Here is a 27,106-nt window from a genome sequence, read left to right on the forward strand (position 1 = left end):
ATCTATGTCTGTGGTGACTAACACACCTAGTGACAACCTTCTTCCACAGCATGGCTATTTTATATCTCCAGTGACAGTCAGTAGCCAGCAAAAGTTGGACATTAATAAATCACTGCAAAGCATTATTAGCTGGGAATTCTGGTAAATGATAACTAAAGAAAAGGAGTTCCCACACCTACAAACACACCATCTCCTCAGTCCTCTCATTCCTGCTCTTCTTTTAGGAAATTTGCTCTCCTCCAATGTCTGTGGTCTTGGTAAAGCTAGAAATCATCAAGTCTCATTTTCCCTTACCCATGAAGGGGCAACATAGGATCCACACTAGACCAAGGGGACACTTCTTAGGACTTGACAATTTAAATGAAACTAGGCTAAGATAAAAATTGGAGCTTACCAAGTGGTGGTGTTTTACAAGATGGTCCAATAATCTTGCTTTCTAGATGCCTAAAATTTCCCTGGTTTCTGGATCCCCAACCTTCCCTTCTCAAAGGCATTCAATATATTCTCATTTCATTTATGCTAGGAAAGGTTGGTTTCTGCTGCTTGCATCGACAAACACTAATGTGTAGTGTTAACACCCCAAGAAGGTGTTTCCTGCATTTTTTAAACCATAATTATATGGTTTAAAAAAACAACCATTTCACACTTTTGCTGGCATTACATAAGAGTTTTGTCCCAGAAATCAATGGCAAAAATTCTCCATGTATAAACTGAACAATGTCATGACAATAGAATTTTTGTCAAGGAATCCGAGTAATCTGAAATTGCTTTTGTGATGTTGATCTAATGTCTCATTAAAATTAGGCAAATCAAGGGGAATGCAAATGCCATCAAACTGAGAGCATTGTCAGGAGAAAATGGATCTTCCAGGAGACATGCATTGTTTATAGGGTGTTATGATTGGCACAAGCAGCCTCCTCTTGTTAAAGCACTTTTTTGGGGCGAGGGGAAATGAGTGTAATTTGCTAATTACACAGTCCAAATCACTTAACAGTATAATGGGTTTCATGTTGTCATTTTTAATGGCCTACCTTTTTCTCTGTGCTTATTTCATCATTCTAGAACACTAACAACAAAAACAATCATATATAGTAAAAGCTTACAATATGTGAGACACTGTACTAAGAACTTTACCTGCATTACCTGAATCCTTCCTCATAAGAACACAGGAGGTAGATTCTATCATCATGCATGTTTTCCCAGATGAGAAAATGGAAGCTTGGTGAGAAGTAATTCCAAGTGTGCAAAGCTGGTAAGGTACACGGGTGGACTCTAAATCCTGTAACCCTAACTACATATCACAGCATCGATTGTGTCTTCTATGTGCCAAGGGCTGTGCTCGGCATTTCACATAGGTTCCATGCCATGTTTCACCCTCACCACAATTATCTAAGGAAAGTTCTATCAGCCACGTTTTAAAGAGGAGGGAATCAAAGCTCAGCGGGATTAAGTAACTCACACAGGGTCACTTAGCAAGATTGAAACCCAGGCTGTCTGGCTGCTGCATAGTCCCAGCTCTTATCCACTCTGTTATGCTTCTTCTAGAGAAGATCAGACATGCCCTCCCCTTTCACTCTCCTGGTTAATTTTTAAAGTACTTTTGAAGACTGTGAGCACCCCCACTGCCCTGCAGTGTCTTCACCATCATGTTGCTGCAGAATTAAACAAGTGGACATGGACTCCATTAAACACTTAGAATAGAGCCTGGCACACAGTAAATATGTATTAGCCCTCCTTATCCGAGGGTTCAACCAACTTAGAACCACAAATAGTTGAGAAGGGGCCAGATGTGGTAGCTCACACCTATAATCCCAGTACTTTGGGAGACCAAGGTGGGCGGGTCACATGAGGCCAGGAGTTGGAGACCAGCTTGGCCAACATGGCAAAACCCCATCTCTACTGAAAATACAAAAATTAGCCAGGCATGGTGGTGCATGCCTGTAATCCCAGCTACTTGAGTGGCTGAGGCAGGAGAATCTCTTAAACCCCAGAGGCGGAGGTTGCAGTGAGCCAAGATCACCCCACTACACTCCAGTCTCGGTGACAGAATGAGATCCTGCCTTAAAAAAAATAATAAAAAATAAAAAAATAAAGTTGAGAAAGATAAAAAAAAAACAATAAAAATAATACAAATAAACAATACAGTGCAGCAACTATTTACACAGCATTTACATTGTATTAGTCATTATAAGTAACCTAGAGATGATTTTAAGTATTCAGGAGAAAGTCCGTAGGCTATATGCAAATCGTATGCCATTTTATATGAGGTACTTGAGCATCTGCAGATTTTGATATCCTTAGAGGGTCCTGGAACCAAGCCCCTGCAGATACTAAGAGGCAACTGTATACACATTTGCTATTTTTCTTTCTTATCATTATTGCTACTCAAGAGAATCAAACACCTTCCAAACATCTTATAAGTACCTGTTTTAATTCCAACTGTGTGTGTGTTTATTATCATCACTATGGTTTTAGTCAATAAACTCTGTCCCCTGGGATTTCGATTGCTTGAGCTTCTGTTTGTCCTCCTTGCCTTCTTTTTACTTGTGTTTGCCACATTTTTTAATCATCGTAGGATAACTTCCTGTGTGTCCTTATAGGCAATCAAAACAAAGAAACGTGTATATGGTTGTTCTTTTGTGTAAATCGGACTTTCTGCCCCCAATTAATCCAAATTGACTAAGGCTGGCTGTAATTAGAAGTGGCAGCTGTTGCACTCCAACTTCCTTTCAGGGCCTCCTTCTGAGCCTTTTTTAAGAAAAAGAGAAGAATTGGATGAGGGTCTGAGCCAGTTATGCTTACCTGAGAGTCACATGCCAACTCCTGATTTTTCTCCAACACTTGACTTTGATGCAGGCAAGGTTGGGCAGGCTACTACTTCTCACCTGGGCATTGAAAATGTACTAGAGGCTTTTGGGTGCTTCCCCATCCCCCAGTTTCCTAAGAACTGCTCCCTAAACATGGAAAGGGACCTCAGGGGTCATTTTTATACGAAAAAGCCCCACTTCGTGGCCATTTCTGATTGGGCCAGAGAGCATCACCTGACACAAGGAGCACCAATCAGATCCCTTCTCCTGGAAATTTGAAATTGAATGTGCAAAATCTTCATAGGTCTGGGTTTGTGCTTGAATATGAGGACACGTCAATGTGGGGGCGTTGAGCTTGCCATGCTGATGGGGTCATCTTTTACCATACGGATAAAGTAGAGAACACTGGTCTGGACATAGAGAGGAATTCAGAAGGTTAAAAAAAAGAAGAAGAAGAAGTGAAAAATAGAAACAGAGGAGACAGAGATCAAGCCAACTGCTACGCAAATCTGAGATCAGACACCGTTCAGTCCAGGGTGAAAGGCGGAATAATGACCTTAGTCCTGGGCCTGCTGCTGCATTAGCTGGACTGTACTTTTGTCCTTGGCATCTGTGAGGTATCCCTGGCTCTTTCCAATCAGCGAGTGCTTTTGCTCTCTCCAGCCTCTGTAGATTTTTGCTTCTTGCCTCAAAGCCAGTTGTAAGCCAGGCAAAGTGTCATTGACACTACGAGCTAAGGTCATGTTATTTTAATTTGTGGAAATGACACTCAGAGTGATTTAGTCATTAATTCAACAAATATTTACTGAGGGCCTACTACGTACAGGGACCGTGACAAGTAGGGATACGGTCTCAAACACACTACAAACAGCTGTTCATCTGTGGAGGTGACAACCAAGTAGGTTCCCGGAAAAGAATGGAGAGAAAATAAGGAAATCTATTACTGCAAGAGACTATTGCCGATGGATGCCACATAATGAAGCTTCAGGGAGCTCACCCAGCTTCCTGCATGCCTTGGAACTGTTGGAGGAGAGAAAATGGGGAAATAGGAAAAGGGCTAGAAGAGGGTCTGCAAAACTTAGCTTTGCTTTGATTTCACTACTTACTAGCTATATGAACTTCCGACAAGTCAGCTAAATTCTATGTTGTTCCATACCTCTAAAATGGCAGAAAGTTGTGTGTGTGCAAGACAGAGGGTGGGGGAAAGAAGGGAGTGGGGAGATGTGGGCTAACTAGAAAGTGCATAGGTAAAGAAGAATGTCATATATAACCTCATACCCTGGTGCCTCAAAGCTGCTCAGATTTAGAATGTTTGCGGAGGGAGACTAGCATCTTAGAAAAAACAATCTGTTTCTCAGCTGGGTGCAGTGGCTCACGCCTGTAATCCCAGCATTTTGGGAGGCTGAGTTGGGCAGATCGCCTGAGGTCAGGAGTTTGAGACCAGCTTGGCCAACATGATGAAACCCCGTCTCTACTAAAAATACAAAAATTAGCCAGGTGTGGTGGTGCATGCCTGTAATCCCAGCTACTTGGGAGGTTGAGGCAGCAGACTTGCTTGAACCCGGGAGGCAGAGGTTGCAGCGAGCCAAGATTACGCCACTGCACTCCAGCTTAGGTGACAGAGCGAGACTGCATCTCATAAATATATATATATATATTTCTCAATGGGAGTTGATTTTTGCTCCTTAGGGGACGTCGACAATGTCTGGAGACACTTTTGGTAGTCACAGCCGAGCTGGGGCGTGCTACTAGCATCTGATGAATAGAAGCCCAACACCCTAGAACGCACAGGGCAATCCTCCACAACAAAGAATCATCTGGCCCTGAATGGAATGTCAACAGTACAGAGGTAAGAAACACTGAGTTAGACACATCCTGCTTCTGTCTTACCAGCTGTGTGATCTTTATCAGGCTACTTTTTCTGCTGACCTGTTTCATCTTCTCTAAAATGTGAATCAATACCTTCAGAAGAGACATTTTACGAAGCTTAACTAAGATAATATGCGAAGCACCTTGCATAGAGGAGATGAACAATGCCACCAGTAGATATTATAAATGGAATGGGCCGCTCCTGCTCAGCAAGTCCAGAAAGCCTTAGGTTGAGTTTTCAGCATGAGAAGGATCCCGTGGGGAGCCCACGACCTTAGCTGACCGTTCCTCCCAGCCTGCTGCGTCTTCCCGTCTTCCTGTCTCTTGCAGGCAGGAGGTACACCAGGACAACTTGGATTCAAAAGACCCTCCCACGGGTTCAAGGCATGATGACGTGCTCAGGATCCCTCGGCTTCAGGGTCCAGGGAGCCACGCAAGCTCCTCCTGCCAGTCAGCCTCTCTGTCTCTGGAGGGACTGCCACCAGGTGCTAGAGATCAGAACGTGGTGAATAATGGAAACTTCCCAAGTGTCTAATTATGCAGCATGTTGACTTCATTATGCTGTCCAAGCAGATGATTAGGAAATTCCCATGTCCCTGCTCTGCTCCCACGGTGGTCCTGCCTCCCACATGTGAGGTGGGTAGCTGAGCCTCATGCCTGTGGGCTCTACTAGTCTCACATCTAGGCCCCAACACTTTATACAGTGTGCTGGGAACACTTACAGTAGGGGGCAGATATAGGGTCCTAACTGGGTACAATCATCTCTACCATAAACTGGTTCACTTTGTTCTCCTGCCAACTGCAAAGAAGCAGAGAAAATGAGCAATAAAAATAATAGTAATGGCCAGGCATGGTAGCTTATGCCTGTAATCCCAGAACTTTGGGAGGCCCAGATGGGCGGCTCACCTGAGGTCAGGAGTTTGAGACCAGCCTGGCCAACTTTGCAAAACCCCGTCTCTACTAAAATTACAAAAATTAGCCAGGCATGGTGGCATGTGCCTGTAACCCCAGCTGCTTGGGAGGCTGAGGCAGGAGAATCTATCGAACCTGGGAGGTAGAGGTTGTAGTGAGCCAAGATCCTGCCATTGTACTCCAGCCTGGGTGACAAGAGCTAAACTCCATCTCAAAAAAAAAAAAAGAAAGAAAAGAAAAAAATAATAGTAATGATGATAACAATAAAAAGAGCAGTACTCCCACAGGTGTAGGAAACTGGCTAAAAAATATATCTCATTTGGCTTCGTATAGCCAGTCTGACAGAGAAACAAAAGGTATTTACTCACCATATAATACTCCTCACGGCTAAATGTTCTCAATTTTTAGTATGCGTAGAAACCACCATTAAAAGCTTATTAAAAAATGTTCATCCTTGGGCTGATTCTGATTAGGTGGGCAAGAAATGGGGCGTATATGTATATTTAAATCTGCACTCTTGGAGAGGCACTGCTCTGAGCCTTTGGTTCTCAAACTTTATTGTGAATCAGAACCACCTGGAGTGCTTTGTATTGGTTTTCTGTGGCTACCATAACAAATCTCTACAAACTGTGTGGTTTAAAATGGCAGAAATGGCTGGGCGTTGTGTCTCACGCCTGTAATCTCAGCATCTTGGGAGGCGGAGGAGGGGGTGGATCACCTGAGGTCAGGAGTTCGAGGCCATCCTGGCCAACATGGCAAAACCCCATCTCTACCAAAAGTACAAAAATTAGCCGGGCATGGTGGCAGGCGCCTGTAATCCCAGCTACTCGGGAGGCTGAGGCAGGAGAATCACTTGAACCACAGAGGTAGAGGTTGCAGTGAGCCAAGATTGCGCCACTGTACTCCAGCCTGGGCAACAGAACGAGACTGTGTCTCAACAACAACAAAAAACAGTAGAAATTTATTCTCACGGTTCTGGAGGCCAGACGTCTGAAACCAAGGAGCCCACAGACTTGGTGGCTTCTGGAGGTGCTGCAGGAGAACCTGTCCCACGCCTTGTTCCTGCTTTCTAAACGTTACCAGCTATCTTTGGTGTCCCTTTGCTTATAGCCGCCTTGTTCCCATTCACACGGCCTTCTCTGTGAATCCTCTCCCCTTTGCTTCTCTTAGAAGGACACTTGTCTTTGGTTTGAGGACTCACCCTCATCCAGGATAACTTCCTCTCATAGTCTTTACCTTAATAACATCTTCAGAGACCTCTTTATCCAAATAAGGTCACGGCCACAGGTTCCAGATGGACATGTCTTTTTACCACCATTCGACTTCGCACTGCAGATTGCTGGGCCCCGCATCCAGCATTTCTGACTCACTAGGTCTGAGCTGGGGTCTGAGAATTTGCATTTCTAACAAATTCCCAGGTGATGCTGCTGCTGCTGCTGATGCTAGCCCAGGGACCCCACATGGAGGATCGATGCCCTTTGCAAATATTCCACATCCAAGTGACTTTGTGTTCTGGTATTTAGCGAGTGTCAGATGTCTACATTGAACAGAACTGTGAAAGACGGCAAAGACTCTTTGCTCCCACTTTTCATCCTTGACCACCTGATAAGTTTCCTACCGTGACTCCCCAGGGACCTCAATTAATCCTCAAGAAGTGATAAGTCCTGTGAAAGGGAAGGGAAGGGAAGGGAATGGGAGGGGGGGGGAGGGGAGGGGAGGGGAAGGGAAGGGAGAAAAGAAAGAAAAGAAAGAAAAGAAAGAAAGAAGAAAGGAAGGAAGAGAGAGAGGAGAGAGTTGGGCTTAGCCAGACCTGGCTGTGCATTTTGCTACCTGTGTGAGCTTGGAAGAACCATTTCATCCCTCAGAGCCTCAGTTTCTTTCTCTATAAAATGGGAATAAGGGACGAGCATTGTAGCTCACGCCTGTAATCCCAGCACTCTGAAAGGCCAAGACAGGAGGATCACCCAACCTCAGGAGTTCAAGACCAGCCTGGGCAACATAGCAAGACCCTGTCTCAAAAAATAAAATAAGGCCAGGGATGGCGGCTCACACCTGTAATCCCAGCACTTTGGCAGGCTGAGGCAGGTGGATCACTTGAGGCCAGGAATTCGAGATCAGCCTGGCCAACATGGCAAAACCCCATCTCTACTACAGATACAAAAATTAGCTGGGTGTGGTGGCAAGCACCTGTAATCCCAGCTATTTGGGAGGCTGGGGCAGGAGAATCCCTTGAACCCAGGAGGTGGAGGTTGCAGTGAGCTGAGATCGCACCACAGCACTCCAGCCTGGGTGACAGAGAGAGACTCCATCTAAAAAAAAAAAAAAAAAAAGAAGTAAAATAAAATAAAATGGAAATAAGACTTTTGGCTGACTTGATCATAGGTCTTGAAAGCATTGAATGAGATGATACATGCAAGAGTAGCAGCTGCTAGAACTAAAAATCACAGCAACCCAGCAATTCTGCTAAGTGACCCAGATGGGATGTGTGATGGGCACATGACAGCAGGAAGGGCTCTAGCTGGAATTTAGCCATGAGATAACTGAAAGGGAGCATGTCCTGCCCCATCACGTCCTCCCCTGGCCCTGCAAAGCCCTGAATTCCTCCCCACTCCTCCACCACCAAGCTACTGCCCCACCGGCCATGTCTCCAGAACCCATGATAGTAGTAATCACACCAGATGTTTCCAAACTTCACTGTGGTTCCTGAGGACAGGCTTCATTAGCTTTGATCTGGCAGGTTTACCTGCATTGGGTACTGGCTTTATTTCCAGCCACCCCTTCTCAACCTCACTGAAGTGGCTTTGACACTTTGAGGACACTGGTGAGATGGCCTGGGCCAGCCAACGGCCCACTAGGAGACTGACGGGCACTGGAGCCTTCCAAAGTGACTGAGCTGGAACCAGGGGCAGGGAATCATTTAATCCCCAGCCACTGCAGAGAAGCAGAATTCTCTCATTCACATCCCTGCAACGTCAACAGTGAGCAACAGTGAGCAGGCCCTAGGCAATTTGGGAAGAGCGGGTGTCGGAAAGCCTGAGGTTAGGCCAGCCGTGGTGGGTCACTCCTGTAATTCCAGCACTTTGGGAGTCTGAAGCAGGCAGGTTATTTAAGCTCAGGAGTTGGGGACAGGCCTGGGCAACATGGTGAAACCCTTTCTCTCCATAAAAATACAAAAAAAGTGGCACAGGTAGTATGCCCAGAAATTCCAGCCAATAGGAGGGGCCTGCATGAAGGGATGGATGGAGTCTGGTGGAGGAGCTGAGAAGGAACAGACCAGCCCAGGTGGATGGAGAAAGATGGAAGGAAGGAAGGAGGGAGGGAAGGGAAGGAGGAAGGAAGGAGGGAGGAAGGAATGGAAGGAGGAGGGAAGGAAGGAAGGAAGGAAGGAAGGAAGGAAGGAAGGAAGAAGGAAGGAAGGAGGAAGGGAAGGAAAGCACCAAGTAGGAGGGAAAAGGAAGGAAAAAGCAAAGGAACAAGGCTTAGGTTAAAATTGAGGCTGGAACACTAGCTCACTGTATAACCTCTAGAAATTTCTCAATGTTCTGAGCCTCAGCTACTTCATCTGTAAAATGGAAATAGTAGGAGGAATTGTTGGAAGGATTCCATCAAATCATCCATGTTTAAGCCTCATCAGAGAGCCTGCCAACCATACAGAAAGTGCTCAAAACCACCCTGCTAGCTGATTTTTATCCCTAGTATGGGAAAACCAGAGGGATAAAATCACAGGTTCATAAGACCAGGCTGGTTATACATATGACCCTGCCACTCCTTTTTTAAAAATTGTAAAATAAACATAACATAAAATTTGCCATCTTGACCATTTTTAAGGGTACGGTTCTGTCATTAAATACATTCACATTGTTGTGCAACCATCACATAATCCATCTCTGGAACACCTTGTCGTTCTTGAAAGATGAGTAAGCAGGTGGAACGTGTTAGTTCCTGAGGACTTCAGAGCTCCATGAACTGAAAGGTTACTCAAGAGAGAGAAGCAGCAGGCAGGTCAAGGATAAGCGTGGAGGCAAGCAAGAGAACATTAAGGAGCTATCTAATCTATCCTCGTGGTCCCACATCTTCCCTCTCTCCACCGGGCTCCTCAGGGAAGGCGGCTGTGAGGACTTCTTAATGATACAACACACCTGGGTTCGAATCCTAACTCTGCACTTAGCCACTGTGTGACCTCAGCCATGCTATTTATTATCTCTCAGTCTCCCTCTCCTAATCTGTAAAATCGGGAGAAAAATAACACCAACTGCATAGGTTTGCTAATGAGCGAATGCATATAAAGAGCTTAGCAAACAGTGACTGACATATAGGTGTTAGCTATGATTGCCCTGGTGCCCCGCCCCCACTTCCCAGCCTCTGCCTTTTTGGAAATTTGTTCCGGGGTGGCCTAGTTCTGCAACTCCGAATCCTCATTAGGACAGGAATTCCTCTCCAGGCTGAGAAGCCCTAGCAGCCACGGCACAGCCAGGTTTCTTTGTATCCCGGAGAATGTCCCTCCCCCAAAGGGGAATGAGGACAAGAATCACCCAAAAAATCTGCCCGCCAACCCAGAGTCAGGTCCCAGCCTGGCCAATCGCATGAGCTCGCCCTGCGGTAGTTTCCTAGGCAACCAGTACTCCTGTGCCAACACAGAGACTGGGTGCTGGGCATACAGAAGGAGGAGAGAGAGAGAGAGAGGGAGAGAGAGACAGAGATGGAGGCAGAGTCCAGGGGACAGAGCAACACGAGGGGCACGGGGAGAAAAAACGGAGAAGGATGGGAGGAGGGAGAAGAGGAGGAATTCCATGTCCTCTTTGGCAGTTTCCACAGACACATGCATGCACACACACGTACTTTAAAGGGTTGATGTTTTTAAACGAAAAACAGCGAAAACCACAATACATAAAATGGAAGCCCCGAATTTCCGAGTGACACCCTTTCACTTAGTCCACGTGAGCTGCTATGACAAAACATCAGAGACTGGGTGGCTTATAACAGAAATTGATTTCCCACCGTTCTGCAGGCTGGGAAGACCAAGATTAAGGTGCTGGCAGATTAGGTGTCTGATGAGGACTCATTCCTCATAGACAGCTCTCTTCTCACTGTGTTCTCACAGGGCGGAAGGGCTGAGGGATCTTTCTGGGGCCTCTTTCATAAGGGCACAGATCCCATCCATGAGAGCAGAGCCCTCATAACCTAATCACTTCCCAAAGACCCCACATCTTCATCTGTACACACTGAGGATTAGGTTTCAAGATATAAATGTGAGGGGACACAAATAGTCAGACCATAGCACTCTCACTGGTATGGGTACACACACACACACACACACACCACACACATTTACATTTATGTACACAGACACACATTGCATGTACACACACACATACACACATCACATGTACACACATGTACACTTGCACACATAAATACATACACACACATGCATACACATATACACATACACACGTTGTGTGTACATGTATACACATACACATGCATACATTGTGTGTATGCACACATATGTACATATGCACATACACATGCATACATTGCAGGTACACACACATACACACACATGCACATATTGCATGTACATACATACACATACACATATATACATACACATATTGCATGTACACACATGTATACACATACATATACACATTGCATGTACACACATGAATACACATACATTCATATGTACACATACGCACATACACTGCATGTACACACATCTATACACACACGCATATGCATACATACACACATATACATATTGCATGTATACACATACACACACTGCATGCACACACATGAATACACATACGTACATACATTGCATGTGCACATATACACATATATACATACACACAGGCATGTTGCATGTACAGACATGTGTACACATACACACATATACACATTGCATGTACACACATGTATACACATACACACATACACGTTTCATGTACACACATGAATACACATACACACACATTGCATGTACGCACATATATACACATACATGCATATGTACACATACACACATTGCATGTACACACATATATGCCCACACATATTGCAGGTGTGCACACATACATACATGAATGCACACACCTGCAACTCACATTTATACACACACACATCTCAGACTGCGATGGTAAAACATCGCAGGTTGAAGGCAATGCTAGGCTTCTTAATGGCCCAGCCACAGTACTTGTTGAGATTCAGAAAGCCTGTGAAAGCCATGGCTCAGAATCCAATTTGTTTATGGAGCTGCTAGGATGGAATACAAGAAAAGTCTAGACCGACAATCCATCCTGTCTCCATCTAAACTCCAGGCCACTCCTAACCTAGACTAACTGCTGTGCAGAGTTCAGTGATGTAGGAGGAGTATTCCCAATGTCCCCTAGTGAAAGGACAGTGAGAAAAAGTGTACAACAGGTATCTGTGTGGGTGTTCACACACCGTTTTATGAACCCTTTTATTTTCAGGTCCACAAATCCATAGAAAAGTAGTTAAAAAAAAACTGTTTGCATTGTCTGATTGCAGCCACACAACAATGACTGCTGTTGTCTCATTTTATGGGTGGAGAAACTGAGGCCTGGGCAGGTAAAGAGTTCTGTTCAATGGCCCACATCACAATGGATAAACTGAGGCACGGGAAGGTAGAGTGTAGTCTAAGGACACCCACAACATGGATGGGGAAACCAAGGCACAGGAAGGTTGTCTTAGGGCCCAGAACTCTCATTTATGAACCCACAATTCCAGCCCAGGGAACCTGATCTCAGAGCATATGTGGTCAACCACTCAGCTATTTGGCCCTCCCACAGTTATGGCCCCATCCCAGCCAGCCTGAAACTGTGCGTTGGAGAAGGCAGACAATTAAAAAGGTGACATCAGTGTAGCATGGTGAGCATTAATGCTGGTGTCAGAGGGTTTGAGGAAGTGACATCTCAAGTGAGATCTGAAGGTTGAGGAAGAATCAGTGGGAGGACAGGATAGGGGTGAAGGCAACAGCGTGGGGGCTGCCAAGCAGAATCTAAACGGTGCGAAGGCCTACTGCAAAGCTGGGCTGGAGTGAGGCTGCGGCAGGCGCAGCAGGTGCAGGTGGACTGGAGACATGAGCAAAGGCCAGCTAAGACAGGGCCTGAGCTGGAACACTGAGTTACGCTCTCCCCTGAAGTCAATGCCAAGGCATTGAAATTTTCCTTTTTTGAGAAAGGGTCTCATGCTGTCACCCAGGCTGGTTTGCAGTAGTGCAATCACGGCTCACTGCAGCCTCGACCTGCTGGGCTTGGGTGGAATTTCTAGGAGAGAAATTACATGATCAGATTTGCCACATAGAACACACTGGCCTTGGCCAAGAGAACAGATAGAAGGAGGCCGGGCGCGGTGGCTCAAGCCTGTAATCCCAGCACTTTGGGAGGCCGAGATGGGCGGATCACGAGGTCAGGAGATCGAGACCATCCTGGCTAACCCGGTGAAACCCCGTCTCTACTAAAAAATACAAAAAAAAAAAAAAAAACTAGCCGGGCGAGGTGGTGGGCGCCCTGTAGTCCCAGATACTCGGGAGGCTGAGGCAGGAGAATGGCATAAACCCAGGAGGCGGAGCTTGCAGTGAGCTGAGATCCGGCCACTGTACTCCAGCCTGGGCGATAGAGCGAGACTCCGTCTCAAAAAAAAAAAAAAAAAAAAAAAGAACAGATAGAAGGAAGCAAGTCCAGCAGGGGAGACACAGAATCCTACCTGATTCTAACCAAAATGGCAGATGAGAAAACCAAGGCACAGAGAGGAGAGACACTTTGCCCAACATCACTCATCTAGAAAGTGAAGGAGTCACACGTGAACTTGAGTTCATCCAATGCCAGAGCCCAGCTCCTGGGCACCTACATAAGCCCCTTCCCATCTAGGTTCCTTCTAGGCTCATCAATCTCTTGGCCAACAAGGATCTGTAAGAGATTCCACTGTGTCCATTTCTCCTGCATCAGGACCAGATCCCACACCCAGTACTGAGCAAAGAAAATAAGTGTAAGCTAAGTCAGGCATGCACTCTGTCTCTTTAAGGTGTTATCTACTTCAAAGTTTAATTATCCATATAGTGTTTCTACCTGTGTCCCTGAAAGCTTCCCCAGACACTAGCTCCCACAGTTCCTTCCTATTTGAACATCCGCCCTAAGACCTAAAGCATTTAAAGCTCTGGGGGATCCTGATGATACTCCAGTCCAATACAGTAGAAATACTTTCCCCAAAACCAGTGTTCAGACCTAAAAGCAGACATTTAGAACAAACCTTCTAGAGTCTCAGTGCGGGAGGATCCTGGATTCCAGTGCAAGCATGCCACCTATTTGCTCTGGGACCTTTGACAAGACTGGGGAATATAAAATGTATCTGCAAAATGTAACTGACATTACATATAGAGGGCCCTGTTCTTGGTTCACAGGACTGACAATTGTTATAACACAAATTTACTACATGCCTACTGTGTGCCAGGCATGGTACCAGGTACTTTACATTCATTACATATTTAATCTTCAAAACATCCCTATGAGGCAGGCATGGTTAACCATTCCCATGATTAATATTCCCATTCCCATTTAATATTCCCAAGATAAAGAATGTGAGGTTTATAGAAGTTAGGTGACCTTCCCGCATTAACCCCGTTATTAATCGATTCATTCAATACATATATTCATTGAATGCCTATCACGTACTGGGCACTCCAGATACCAGAGTTACTCCTTTGAACATCAGCAACAACAAAAACAAAAAGATGGGTTTTATGAAATTTATATTCTATAGAGAAGAGACAGAAAATGAATAAACATATCAAATATAAATAAACATGGTAATGGTGATAAGTGCCACAGAGGTAAAAGAAAAAATAAAAGATGCTATTGCATCAGTCAGAATCCGTTAAGTTATGCTGCAGTAACAAATAGCCCCTAAGTCCCTAGAGCTGGTCCATTTCTGATTCACACTACATGTCAAGTGCAGATAAGGAAAGAGATATTTCCACTGTAGTCACCCAGGGACCCAGGCTGAGAGAGGTGCCATCTCCATGCACCTTCCATCTCAGTGTTATCACCATAGCAAGAGGAAAAGGATGTGGAGAATCAGACACTGGCTCTGAAAGTTTGTATCTCCCTCAGTGAGGGATGGAGAAAAAATGTAGGGGGCTTCTCTGAGTACAGCAGTCTGGAAAGACCCTTTGGGGCGTAAATTGAAGGTCTTGGGTTTGAACCCTAGTCTTTCACAAGCTCGCACTTTCTACCGGGCCAGGTGACTAGGATAAATTATTAATGACCCTGGCACAAAAGACAGTTCACACACCATGCGTACACAAGACTAAGACTTGCAAATTGAGCTGTGGAAGTCAGCCCTTTGTCAAGGTCTAGCTCAGAGTGATGAAAGACCTGCAGAGTCATCCTGACAAGCGGAGATTCTAGGATCACCAGACAAGTCTTTGCTTCTGCCTTTCTTGGAAAATTCAAAGGACTTACGCCTTGGTTTGGAAACTTTTATTTTCCTTTCTCTGTTCTTTTCTACAGAAGAGCTGCCGTGTGGGAAATGTGGCAAGCCTTCGAACCCTTCCTTAGCAACAGAATTTTTTTAATTAGGAAAAGAACATTAAAAGCAGAAAAGAAATCTCACCCAAGAGCTAGAAACACAGGCAAAAGCCCACCTGATGGTGCCTGAAGATATCATTTTTCATATCAAGTGCTAAATATAAGTGTGTTCTTTTCATGTGAACAGAGGTAGTTTCAGTTTGTCGTGCCCTGAACATGGCTTTGACCTTGAATTCTGTTTTCTTCTCTCTAAAACTTTCACTGGTTCATGGTTTATAAATACACCTAATCCCAAACCCAACTTTGAGGTGGTATCCAGGCTGGGATGCACCTCACAGAGGGGTGAGAAGATGGGTTTGAAAGAAAAAGAGAAAGAGACAGAAATGAGAGAGAGCAGGGGAGAGAGAAAGAGTCAGTGATAAGGAAGAAGGTCAGCGGCAATAACGTGAGATCATTGCCAAGGATGCAAAACAAGGGGAGAAGAAGGTGAACGTGAAGGAGTGACATACAGGGTAGACAACCGATACCCTTGTTAGGTGAGGACCATGGTCTGGGAGACCTACGGGAGATAAAGGCAAGTTACCTTAAGCCAAGGCCAGACTGACCACATTATCAAACGGTGACTTCCCACCATCCTCCCAAGAGGTGGGGTCTCTGATCTCATGTCACAGATAAAGACACAAAGCTTGAAGGAGGAATGTAGTTTGTGGTCCATCAGGTCTCAGCTTGAATGTCACACCTCAGTGAGGGTGCCCCTCCCCAAAGCACCCTCTTCCAGTGTCTCACCCTCTCCGTTGGTTCTGTTTGGTTTGCATTCCACTCTAGTGAGAGTTATCTTTCTCATCTATTTGTTCTCTTCTTTCTTTTTTTTTTTTTTTTTTTGCCTTTCAATCTTTTATTTCATTGTTTAAAAAATGATAAAGGTAATACATGTTCATTGTAGAAAAAAATCTGAAAACAGAAAAAGTTTTCTTTTAATATTTTTAGGAGTGTCTCTTTTGTTGTCTGGGTAGATTTGTAATGCAAACTTCTGTTATTGGCTACTAGTGGTATTGAACTGGAATGTGTGTGCACATTTGTGCATACACATATAATGATACTTATGTCATTCAAAATTCTTATGCACATTTTGCTTGATTTTGATATGCTCAAGGAATGGTGTGTTTAAAATTCTTGTATTATTATTATTTTTTTTCTTTTCATCTTTTATTTTAGGCTCAAGGAGAACATGTGCAGGTTTGTCAACGGCATACCACGCTGAGCGTGCCTGATCTCATTTGTTCTATTCTTTCTTGTTTACCTCTACGATAGGAAGATAAGCTCCCTAAGTAAGGTCGCCTGTCTCTGTGAATTTGCTGCTGGTATCTCCAGCATCTATAGAAGTACCTAGCACATAGTAGGTGCTCAATAAGTATTTGTTGACTGAATAAATGAATGACTGTGGCCTGGCATTAAACCTGTTCAAATCTTGGCTCTCAGTGCAAAAGTTGAATCAAAATATACTCTGGAGGCTGAGACAAGAGGATCACTTGAGCCCAGGAGTTCAAGTCCAGCCTGGGCAACATAGTGAGACCCCATCTCAAAAAAAAAAAAACCTCAAAATACGGGGAATTAAACATGGAAGCAATGATGTGGGTCCAAACACAGAGAGACAACAGAAGAGCCATGGGCCTCTGGTGCCAACACAAAGCCTGACTAGGCCAGGAAGCTTTAAAATGATCTCCTGGGTAGGGCAGAGCCAAGGGCTGGCATGGGAGTCGGAAGTCAGAGACAAGAGCCCGGTCTGGCTGTCAGAATGGGTTAGGGCTATGCAAGGAGTGGGCTCTGGACAAACCCTTGCTTTTTCCTGGTCCAAAAAGGCTGAGGGCCACATAGGGTCATACTCTCCATATCGTCTCCTGGTTGACACATTTCCACCTGGTTCTGCTTCATGGTACCAACATCTGTGTCTCTGTTATAGTGTTCGCAGCATACACACTCTTACTTGGATACCGTCACTGACTCTTGCTGGAAAGTGGTGAGCTGTCAATGCAATTGCGCAATAAATAAAAATATCCTGCTTTCCTGATGTAAAGAAAGAAGAGGATGCTGAAGGACCCAGTACTTAGAAGAACATTCTGCATCATTATTTCATTGATGCCCCACAAGAACACATGGAGGTAGAAGTTAGTGTCATTTCCACTTTACAAGATGAGGAAACTGAGATTCAAAGATAGTAATGGGATGGCGAACATGCTTTGAGCACTTTGTGAATGCCAGACACTAGCCTAACTATAGGACATGGATTTTGTTTTTTTTCCATTTAAGGTCCCAACCAACTTTAAGATTGTGCTTTCATTAAACCTGCTTTACAGATAAAGAAACTGAGGGCCAGGTGCAGTGGCTCATGCCTGTAATCCCAGCACTTTGGGAGGCCGAGGCGGGCAGATCACGAGGTCAGGAAATCAAGACCATTCTGGCTAACACAGTGAAACCCTGTCTCTATTAAAAATACAAAAATTAGCCAGGCATGGTGGTGGCACAGTCCTGTAATCCCAGCTACTCGGGAGGCTGAGGCAGGAGAATCGCTTGATCCCGGGAGGCTGAGGTTGCAGTGAGCCAAGATCGCATCACTGCACTCCAGCCTGGGTGACAGAGTGAGACTCCGTCTCAAAAAAAAAAAAAGAAACTCAGATAGGGTCACTCAGCTATTGAGAGATGGGTCCAAAAGCACGCCCAGGCAAGTGCATTTACCCTCAACACTGTGGTCTCTCCACTGGAAGCCAGGATCAGGGTACCAGGGTGAGGCTGGTGAGCCACTTTCCTTGGGTGCACAACTTATAGGGGCACCAAGAAACTCCATCATTGGAATAAACAGTATTCAAATGCAATAGCCTTAAAAATCAAAAGTAGTTCTAAAAATCCATGTTGAACAAGGTATCAAAATTTTAAATAAAGTCAAAATCAGTAACTCTACTATGTCATGCCAAATTAGAGTCAGGGGCAAAAGGAAAAAATCAGTAATACTCCCCTTACTGTACTCCAGGAAATTCCTCTGAGTAATCTAATCTCAGGGGCTCAAAAGGGCCGTGATAACTTACGCCCTCAGATAATCAAAACCCCACTACTCTCTGCAGCACGTTAGGAAACATTCTGCAATGGAAGCCTCAGTAAAATCTACTGAGCTACTCAAGACCCAGAAGGATCCCTGTTTCTCAGTTGTGGCAAGAGAGACACAGAGAGGTTAAGCAATCTGCTATAGGTCACACAGCAACATCTGCTCTACCTAGATGCAGTCCTTGATCTACTCTGCAGAAAATGCAGGTACAAAACAAACCATCATCTTAGTCCATAGGATTTATCTGAACACCTCTGCTGTCTTCTCAGTGTGCATAGAGTCAGCTGATCACAATAACCAAGGTTACCAGATTTGGCAAAGAGAGATACAGGACTCCCAGTTAAATGTGCATTTCAGATAAACAATGGATTTTTTTTTTTTTTTAGCATAAATCCCCTGCAAGATTTGAGGCATACCTCCACTAAAATGCCACCCGTTGTTTATCCGAGATTCAAATTTATCTGGGGGTCCTGTATTTTATTTGGCAGCCCAATCTGCAACAGACTTGGGTTAATAAAAATAATCAGAGCTGGAACTTGACTGGGCACTTCCCCTTCCTTACTTGCTGCCTGCCTCACTCAAGTCCAGCCCCACTGGCCTGCTCTCCTTTCCTCTGGCACATTGAGCTCCCTCCAACTTAAGGGACTTGTGCAGGCTCTTCTGTCTGCCTAGAAAGCTCCTCCCCACACCATTCAATGGCTCTATCTTTTTTAGCCTTTGAGTCTTGGCTTATATGCTGCCTCCTCGGAGAGGCCCAAACCATCATTTTGTATCCCGTTTCTTTCATTCTGTCAGCCTTTTGTTTGTTTCTTTTACAGCAGAAATCACAATTTGCAATGACTTTATTATGTCGCTGGTTAATGGGTTGGCGTTGCTTCCCTGTAATGAATTGCAAAGCTCCAGAGGGTAGGAGCTATACCTGTTTGGTCCATCTGTATCTCCAGCACCCAGCACAGTACCCTGCATATACTAGGTCCTCAATACATATGTTGAGTTAATGTAAGTATTGGGCACTCCCACTCCAGCTAATGCATTCTCCAAAGTGGCCTTGTACCCAAGTTCCCTTTAATCCGGACAGTGCATAAACCTGCCAAGTTCAAACGTTTTGCTGGTATGTAACAATCTTAGATTGTCGGACGAAGCAACTTGCAGACTGTTTTCCTAAACAACAATAACAACCAAAAAAAGGATTATATAACTCTAAATGGGGGAATAGGCATCAAAACTATTTCCTTGCCTAACATCATCCTGTTATTATTTTGACATCTGTGTAGGCTGCGGAGTGATTCTTTTAACGCCGTGTGTGAGGCGTATTTATATCGCTGGCTGTAGCACAGAGCATATGCAAAGGCTTCAGAAGACTATTCTAGTAGGTCTTGCTTGTAGCCGTATCAGGCCCTGTGTGGAGGGCCTGAAAAAGCATCCCTGTGTTTACTATGTTTAACGAGGATTGGCTTCCAAGCGGCAGGGCGATAAGCAAGCCCTGCTTTTGCTATATACCAGTTCCTTCAGTTCCAGTGGAGACAGGAGCATTGGGACCACAAGATCCCTGATCCCTGTACCATGCACCATGCCTTGGAGGGGACGTGGAAACATGTCAACCAGGAGACGATATGGGGAGTAGGACCCTATGCGGCCCTCAGCCTTTTTGCACCAGGAAGAAACAAGAGTTTGTCCAGAGCCCACTCTTTGGGTAGCCCTAACCCATTCTGACAGCCAGACTGGGCTCTTGTCTCTGACTTCCGGCTCCCACGCCAGCCCTTGGCTCTACCCTACCCAGGAGATCATTTTAAAGCTTCCTGGCCTAGTCAGGCTTTGTGTTGGCACCAGAGGCTCATGGCTCTTCTGTTGTCTCTCTGTGTTTGGACCCACATCATTGCTTCTACCTTTAATTTCCGTATTTTGAAGGTTTTTTTTTTTTTTTTTTTGAGATGGAGTCTCACTGTGTTGCCCAGGCTGGACTCGAACTCCTGGGCTCAAGTGATTCTCTTGCCTCAGCCTCCAGAGTGTATTTCAAGAAATAACAGCAGCATCTACCATCGCCCAAGGCTTGCTATACCCAAGCACTGTGCTAGGCTGTTTTCAGTCTTCACCATCACCCTCTGCGATCTATTCCAATCTCCCCATTTCTCAGAGAAGGAAACGGAATTGTAGAGAGGGGTTAAGAAACCTGCCTCGTGTCCTCTGGTTGATAAGATGCAGAGTAGAGAATTTCACCCCAGTCTGCTCCTTCCACAGGCAGGCATGCGTTCGGGGGACAGTTTGATCAAGATCATTACCTTCCTCACCAGCAGCTTCTGTCAGAGAAAGGAAGGGGAATGAAATCTAAGTGGTTTTCCCAGGAATGCTGTCCGTCCAGCCGCAATAATGTGGCACAGCGGGGCCCAGTGAGAGTAGAGGAAACTGGAATCTTGGAGCCAGGTCCCATCTAGGATTTAGTGGGGCCACCTGCACTTAACTGGTCATGTGACTCCGGGTAGATGTCATGATCTCTGAGTCCTGGTTACCTCACCTGTCAAATGGGGGTAATAATCAGAATTACTGCCTGTATTTGTTTGCTACGGCTGCTATGATAAAGAATCACAGACTAGGTGGCTTAAATGACAGAAATGTATTGTCTCACAGTTCTGGAGTCAGGAAGTCTAAGATCGAGGTGTGGGCAGGGAGGGTTCCTTCGCAGGCCTCTCTCCTGGGCTTGTCAATGGCTGCCTTCTCCCTGTGTCTCTTCACATCACCTTTTCTTTGTGGAAATCTCCCCTTTTGTAAGAGCATCAGTCGTACTGGATTGGGGCTCGCTGTCTTGACCTCATTCTAACTTGAGGTCAGAATGTGCTTATATAATAATATCAGAATGTGATATTATTTGCAGATAGACTCTTCTTTTTATTTTAAGTTCAGGTTTACATGTGCAGGATGTGCAGGTTTGTTACATAGGTAAATGTGTGCCACGGTGGTTTGCTGTACCTGTCAACCCATCACCTAGGTATGAAGACTCCCCCGCATGTATGAGCTATTTATCCTGATGCTCTGCCTACCCCACCTGAATCTTCCGACAGGCCCCAGTGTGTGTTGTCCCCCGCCCACATCCATGTGTTTGCAGATAGACTCTGTTCCTCCGTAAACAGTCTATCTGATAGGCTGGGCGCGGCGGCTCATGCCTGTAATCCCAGCACTTTGGGAGGTCGAGGCAGGCAGATCATGAGGTCAGGAGATCGAGACCATCCTGGCTAACAGGGTGAAACCCCATCTCTACTAAAAATACAAAAAATTAGCCGGGCGTGGTGGCAGGCGCCTGTAGTCCCAGGTACTTGGGAGGCTGAGGCAGAAGAATGGCGTGAACCCGGGAGGCGGAGCTTGCAGTGAGCCAAGATCGTGCCACTGCACTCCAGCCTGGGTGACAGAGCGAGACTCCGTATCAAAAAAAAAAAGAAGAATATCAAATAATATCACATTCAGAGGTACTGGGGTCCAAGGTTTTAACATAGGAGTTGAGGGGACACTCCATTCAATTCATAATCATTCTAAGAATGTCTTATTGATTAATACAGAAAATGTGTATGGAAACACCTTCCCAAACGTCCACCCCCCAAACCCACACTCATCACGTGTCTTGGCCAAATGGTCTAGAATTACACACTTCCCCTTGCTGAGCTGTTGGCTAGTTAGTGAGCAATGGTATTATGTGTACTGGTCCTGCCTGCATCCCTAGTTGTAGGAGACACCTCCCACCATACACACACATGCACACACACACACACACACACCCCAAACGCCACTGGCCAATGACATGGAGCCATCATGGGGTATGGCAGCCCTGACCCTGTACAAAAGCTTTCAACTACCTCTCCTCAAAAGATGACACTTTTCCCTACATTGGGCTTGGAGTGGAAGCCTAGAAGAGAACTTTTGTGGCTCTAAGGTTTTATCCCGAGCTCCACCCCTTCTCAGCATCACAGCTTTCCTCCTTTCCTCCATAGGCCTCACTTTGCTCATCTGGAAAATGGGAACAATGGTTAAGTCATGGTAGTTGTAGGAGTAAATGAAGGAAGAAGTGTAAAGTGCCTCATGGCTCAGGGATGGCCATAGCAGGTAGTTGTCAACATGAGTCCCCCTTGCTATAATCACCAGGGAGGCCCTGAGTAATAAGAGGCACAGAGCAGTAGGTACCCTGGGTCCCAATTTTAGCCAATGCTAAGAATCACCCCTTCCCCATAGAGGCAAATTCTGCAACTCTAGAACTAGGCCTAGGAACCTGCATTTTTAACAAGCTCTCAGGTATTGCATGACCAGGCAATAAGCAAGCCAATTTGTTATTCATCCCATCACTGGAAAAGCATCTTTTTAAAAAAAGTTCATATGCCTGGGCCCTGTCCCACCCCAGCCCTATTGCATCAGAATCTCTAGGCGGCAAGATTGGCATGCTTGTATGTGGAAACTGCTCTCCATCCATTTCTGAGGTGCACTGTTGATTAAGAATCACTGATTTAACATATTCACCACGGAATATTATACAGTCATAAAAAGGAACGAGACCATGTCCTTTGCAGGAGCATGGATGGGGCTTGAAGCCATTATCCTCGGCAAACTAACACAGGAACAGACAACTAAACACTGGATGTTCTCATTCATAAGCGGGAGCTGAACAATGAGAACACATGGACACAGGGAGGGGAATATTACACACTGGGGCCTGCGGTGGCGGGGAGCAGAGAGCATCAGGATAAATAGTTAAGGCATGCGGGGCTTCATACCTAAGTAATGGGTTGATAGGTGCAGCAAACCACCATGGCACACATTTACCTATATAACAAACCTGCACATTCTGCACATGTATCCCAGAACTTAAATTAAAATAAATTAAAAATTTTAAAAGTATCACTGATTTAGAGCAAGCAGCTTCAAACTATGGTTTGCATCAGATCCCTTTGGGAGTGTATTTAAGATGCCGAGTCCTGGGCTCTTACTCCCCAGAATCTGATTCAATGGGTCTATGGTGAAGCCCAAGAATCTACATTTTAATAAACCTCCCCGGAGGTTGCAGTGAGCCAAGATCGCCCCATTGCACTCCAGTCTGGGCTACAAGAGCAAAACTCTGTCAACAAATAAATAAATAAACTCCCCAGGCAATTAGGATACAGTGAATCTGAGACTCCCTACCTTGAAAACATTCCCTTCTAAGCTTGTTGGATCCTAAGGAGGAACAGAGCATCTGCCTTCCATAAATAAGAGTCCCATCCCATCCATCCAGGGATGTCTTCTGCAAGGCAAGCCTAGCTCAAGTCCATGAACGTTCCATTGGCTGCCGCAGCTGGAGGACTGGCCTTTTGAGCCTCACCTGGGTACAACCCTCCAGCCCCAAGCGGGAAGGGCATTACATGCTCAGCAGCCCCCTCTGCTGGCGGGGCTATAGCATCAAGGCCCATTCTTTGAGCTTTCAGTTTGTATTTTCCTTTTGCAATATGCTTTCTGGATGGGGAGCACCCCATACTCCCCTTTGCTAGCCTCCCAGCTAACATACTACAGAGCCTGTGTTCAATCCAAACCTACAAACCTGCCAGATGCACTATCTCCCTAAGCCCCGCTGTGTCTACTTTCTCTCACTTCCTCCTGCTAACACCGAGGTGTTAACCAGTCCTGAGAATGAACGCTTCGTGGCATGAATTCAAGTACCCCTTTCCCACCCTAATAAGCTAATGCTTATGTAGCACTCACTGACTGCTGTGTCTGGCAGTCCTTTTAAGTACTCTGCATATGTTGGCTCATTGAACCCTGACCACAACACTGTGAGGCAGAAGGCATGTTTTATGGTGAAGGAAACTGAGGTACAGACACGTGAGGTGACTTGGCTAAGACCGCACAGCTCCTAAGGAGCAGGCTCTGAATCTGAACTCAGGCACACCGTGGCCCAGAGCCACGCTACTTATTATCCAATAAATCCTGCCAATCCATAACTGATATTTTCTAGTCTTCCCTTCATCCATTGTATGTGTCCCTCCCCATACCTAACACTGGTCTACACGTCTGACCTGATGTCTGTAAGGTGAGTCCAACATAGATAGGTGGATCAACACAGATCTCATTGGCCCAGGGAAGTGGATTTGAGGAGCAGGACTTTATCTCCTTGCCTTCAGGCCTCTATTGCATAATTTGACTTTTCCCTGGACAAAGCATAGTCTGCCTCTACTCTGTAAAATGCAGCTCTTCTTCTACCAATGCCTCTTTGATCCAAGTATACACCCCCAGCACACTTCTGTCATTTAGTGCTGTGTCATGCATGCATGCTTCCTCTGCTCTCCTGCCGCCCTGGGATAAAACATTTGGAGTTGAGCCCATTTAAGTGCATGGGCCCTATATCCTATATATTAATTCAGGCAATATTTCCCAAGCACCTGCTATGTGTGAGGCCCTGAACTGTGCCCTGAGAAGTCCATGCTGGGCCTCTGCCCTCCTAGAGCTCACAGTCTGCATGACAGAGGAGGATATACCACCCACTATGCATACTTGTGTCTCAAGCTTCATGAAAACCACATGTGTGGCATCAGCAACAGTCTGTGCATCTGGCTGGCAACGTCCCTGTGGGCATCACTCAGCAAGGGCTTGTCGGACTTGCTGGTTCTTAGCAAGGCAAGTTGGTAGTTCGTCCCGCCACTCTCACCTAAGCAAGAGATTTCTTAAAAAACAATCCATCTCCGTTGAGTAATGCATAAGATAATATCAACTTTGCTGCATCCTCAGTAATTCTGGTGACTTCTCTGTTGCCCTAGAATGCATTTTAGTGTTTCCCTGGGTGGCACACAGCCTCCAGAGTGCTATGAGGGAAGAGGGTGAGTGGGCATGGAGGGAGAATTTAGAATTCTGCTCAGCTCTTGTAATTCAGAGTGGGATGCTGGCTCGTACTTCAATGGGTCTGACAAAGTTGCATTACAGTGCTCCTGGAATTGGAATTCAAACTGTGAGAGCCAAGACACTTTCTCATGATCACCACCAAGACTGTAAGGAAACAGAGTCTTTGGGGTACAGAAATAGAGAGAAGGAGCCATTCATTCATCCCCAAATACTTAGGTGGAGTTTACTACGCATGAGTTCCTGCACCAGAACCACAGAGACAGTGAGAAGCAAACATTAACATAGTCATTACTCCCAAGGAGCCTAAAAGAGACACAAAACAGCACACTGGTTGTGAGCACAGACTCTGAAGCAAAGATGCCTGAGTTCTAATTCCCGTTCTATTTACCTGAAGCGTGGTCTTGGGTAAATCACTTACTTTCTCTGTGACTCAGTTTCCTCACCTGGAAAATGGGCATAATCATAGTACCCTATCTTATGAGGTTTCTGTGGATTAGATAAAATACAACTGAAGTGCTTAGAACAGAACAAATTCTAAGAGTGTGAGCTATTATTATATGATGATAGCCAAATTAGGAGAAGGCCTATTAATTTAATAATGATATGCATACATATAAACTTGGGGCACCTTGAGATTGTAGGATGAAAGGGTTTGATTTGGAAACATCAGTGAAGGTCTCCCTAAGAAAGAGCCATATAAGTAGAAATTTGAAGGACAAGTAAAAGCAGACTAGGGTTAGACTAGAAAGAAGAGTGAACCAGTGGGGATAGCATGTGCAAAGGCCCCGTGGCAGGAGACAGCATGGAAATTTCCATGCACTGAAATAAAGTCAGTGTGGCTGCAAGGCAGAGAGCAAGGTGAACATCACTCATGAGGGGGCTAGAGGTGCACAGAGAGGCCAGAGGCACTCTGTATGAAAGATTTCTCTCTATTCTAAGCATCTGCCTCTAGGCAAGTCTAAACGCTCTGCATACCAGGTGTTCATTATTTGTCTTTTTATCAACCATCTCAAGAGGAGTTTAACAAACTTCCTTAGCAAAATCCCATTGTTGCACTGAAAATAAGTCAAATTTGTCCCTACTTTTAAAAGAAGATTATAATAGAAAGTTAAAGACATTCTCTTTGATTCACCAATAAGAATTTCCATGGTCATGTGTGTAGTCAAATGACTTCAGGATTTCTTGGTTCCCAGAAATATCGGGGAGTTCAAAATAGAACAGTCATCATTTGCTGCTTAGGAAATGTCAATACCACACCAAAAGATGGACGGGAAAAGAGGAGGGTAACAGTCATTGAGGCCCAACAGTGCACCAGACGCCAAGCAGACCGTGGGAGCCACAGGTTTTCCTTAGTTCATCTTCGCATCCACCCTGTAAGGTAAAGATCATCATTATCCCCATTTTTTTTTTAATTTATTTATTATTATTATACCCCATTTTTATAGATGACAAAACTGAGACTCTTTAGGTGGAGGTTTGCTCAAGGCCAGTGTTTGAATCAAGTGCCAGGCATGGTTCTAGGTGCAGGAAACACGTAACTGTGGTTTCTGTCCTCATAGAAGTTACATTCTAACAGGGAAGACATACCAAAAAAGCAAATTCATATGTAAACAAAATAATTTCACGATTGATGTGGGCTTTAAAGAAAATAAAGCAGGTTATATGAAAGAGAGAGAAGAGATGAAGCTTCCAGCTGGAAGAAAAGAGGCGAGACTCCTCCAGCTGGAATCGTCATGGACACCCTCTCTAGGGAGGTGACACTGGACCTGCGACCTGGACCAGGAAGCCCAAGTCCCACATGAGAGGTGGAGCATTCCAGGCAGAATGAAGAGCAAGTGAAAATACACAGTCACTGAGGCAGGAATGAGCTCGAGGGGCTTAAGATACACAAAGAAAGATCAGGGAGGTCTGAACACTGAAGAAAGCGACAGGGAATCATGCAAGGTGAAGTCAGAGAGAGGTGGTAGGTGATGGGGTAGAGTCCAGATTTTAATCCTTGTGGATGGGAAAACTCGGGAAGG

General features: G+C 45.3%; 1 protein-coding gene and 2 long non-coding RNA genes across 7 annotated transcripts in view; all 3 read right to left on the bottom strand.

Moving 5' to 3' along the window:
- SHISA9 (shisa family member 9) overlaps positions 1-27,106 on the bottom strand; it is a 337,726-nt gene that overhangs the window by 157,062 nt on the left and 153,558 nt on the right. The gene's annotated exons all lie outside the window — the stretch shown is intronic.
- Positions 2,428-17,587, bottom strand: LOC116271321. The gene is made up of 2 exons (XR_004179845.1): positions 15,929-17,587; positions 2,428-2,748 (listed from the first exon to the last, which is right to left on the bottom strand). It is a non-coding gene; the product is annotated as an uncharacterized LOC116271321 (long non-coding RNA).
- LOC103880330 overlaps positions 17,764-27,106 on the bottom strand; it is a 50,389-nt gene continuing 41,046 nt past the window's right edge. For 2 of the 4 annotated variants that reach the window (XR_004179842.1, XR_002519147.2), the window contains one exon: positions 26,189-26,456. This is a non-coding gene — a long non-coding RNA (uncharacterized LOC103880330). Of the gene's footprint in view, positions 20,752-26,188; positions 26,457-27,106 lie in introns of those variants that run through there. The other 2 variants (XR_004179844.1, XR_004179843.1) reach the window with 2 other exon arrangements.

Source organism: Papio anubis, chromosome 18, assembly GCF_008728515.1.
Source record: "Papio anubis isolate 15944 chromosome 18, Panubis1.0, whole genome shotgun sequence".
In the NCBI taxonomy this organism is placed as follows: Eukaryota; Metazoa; Chordata; class Mammalia; order Primates; family Cercopithecidae; genus Papio; species Papio anubis.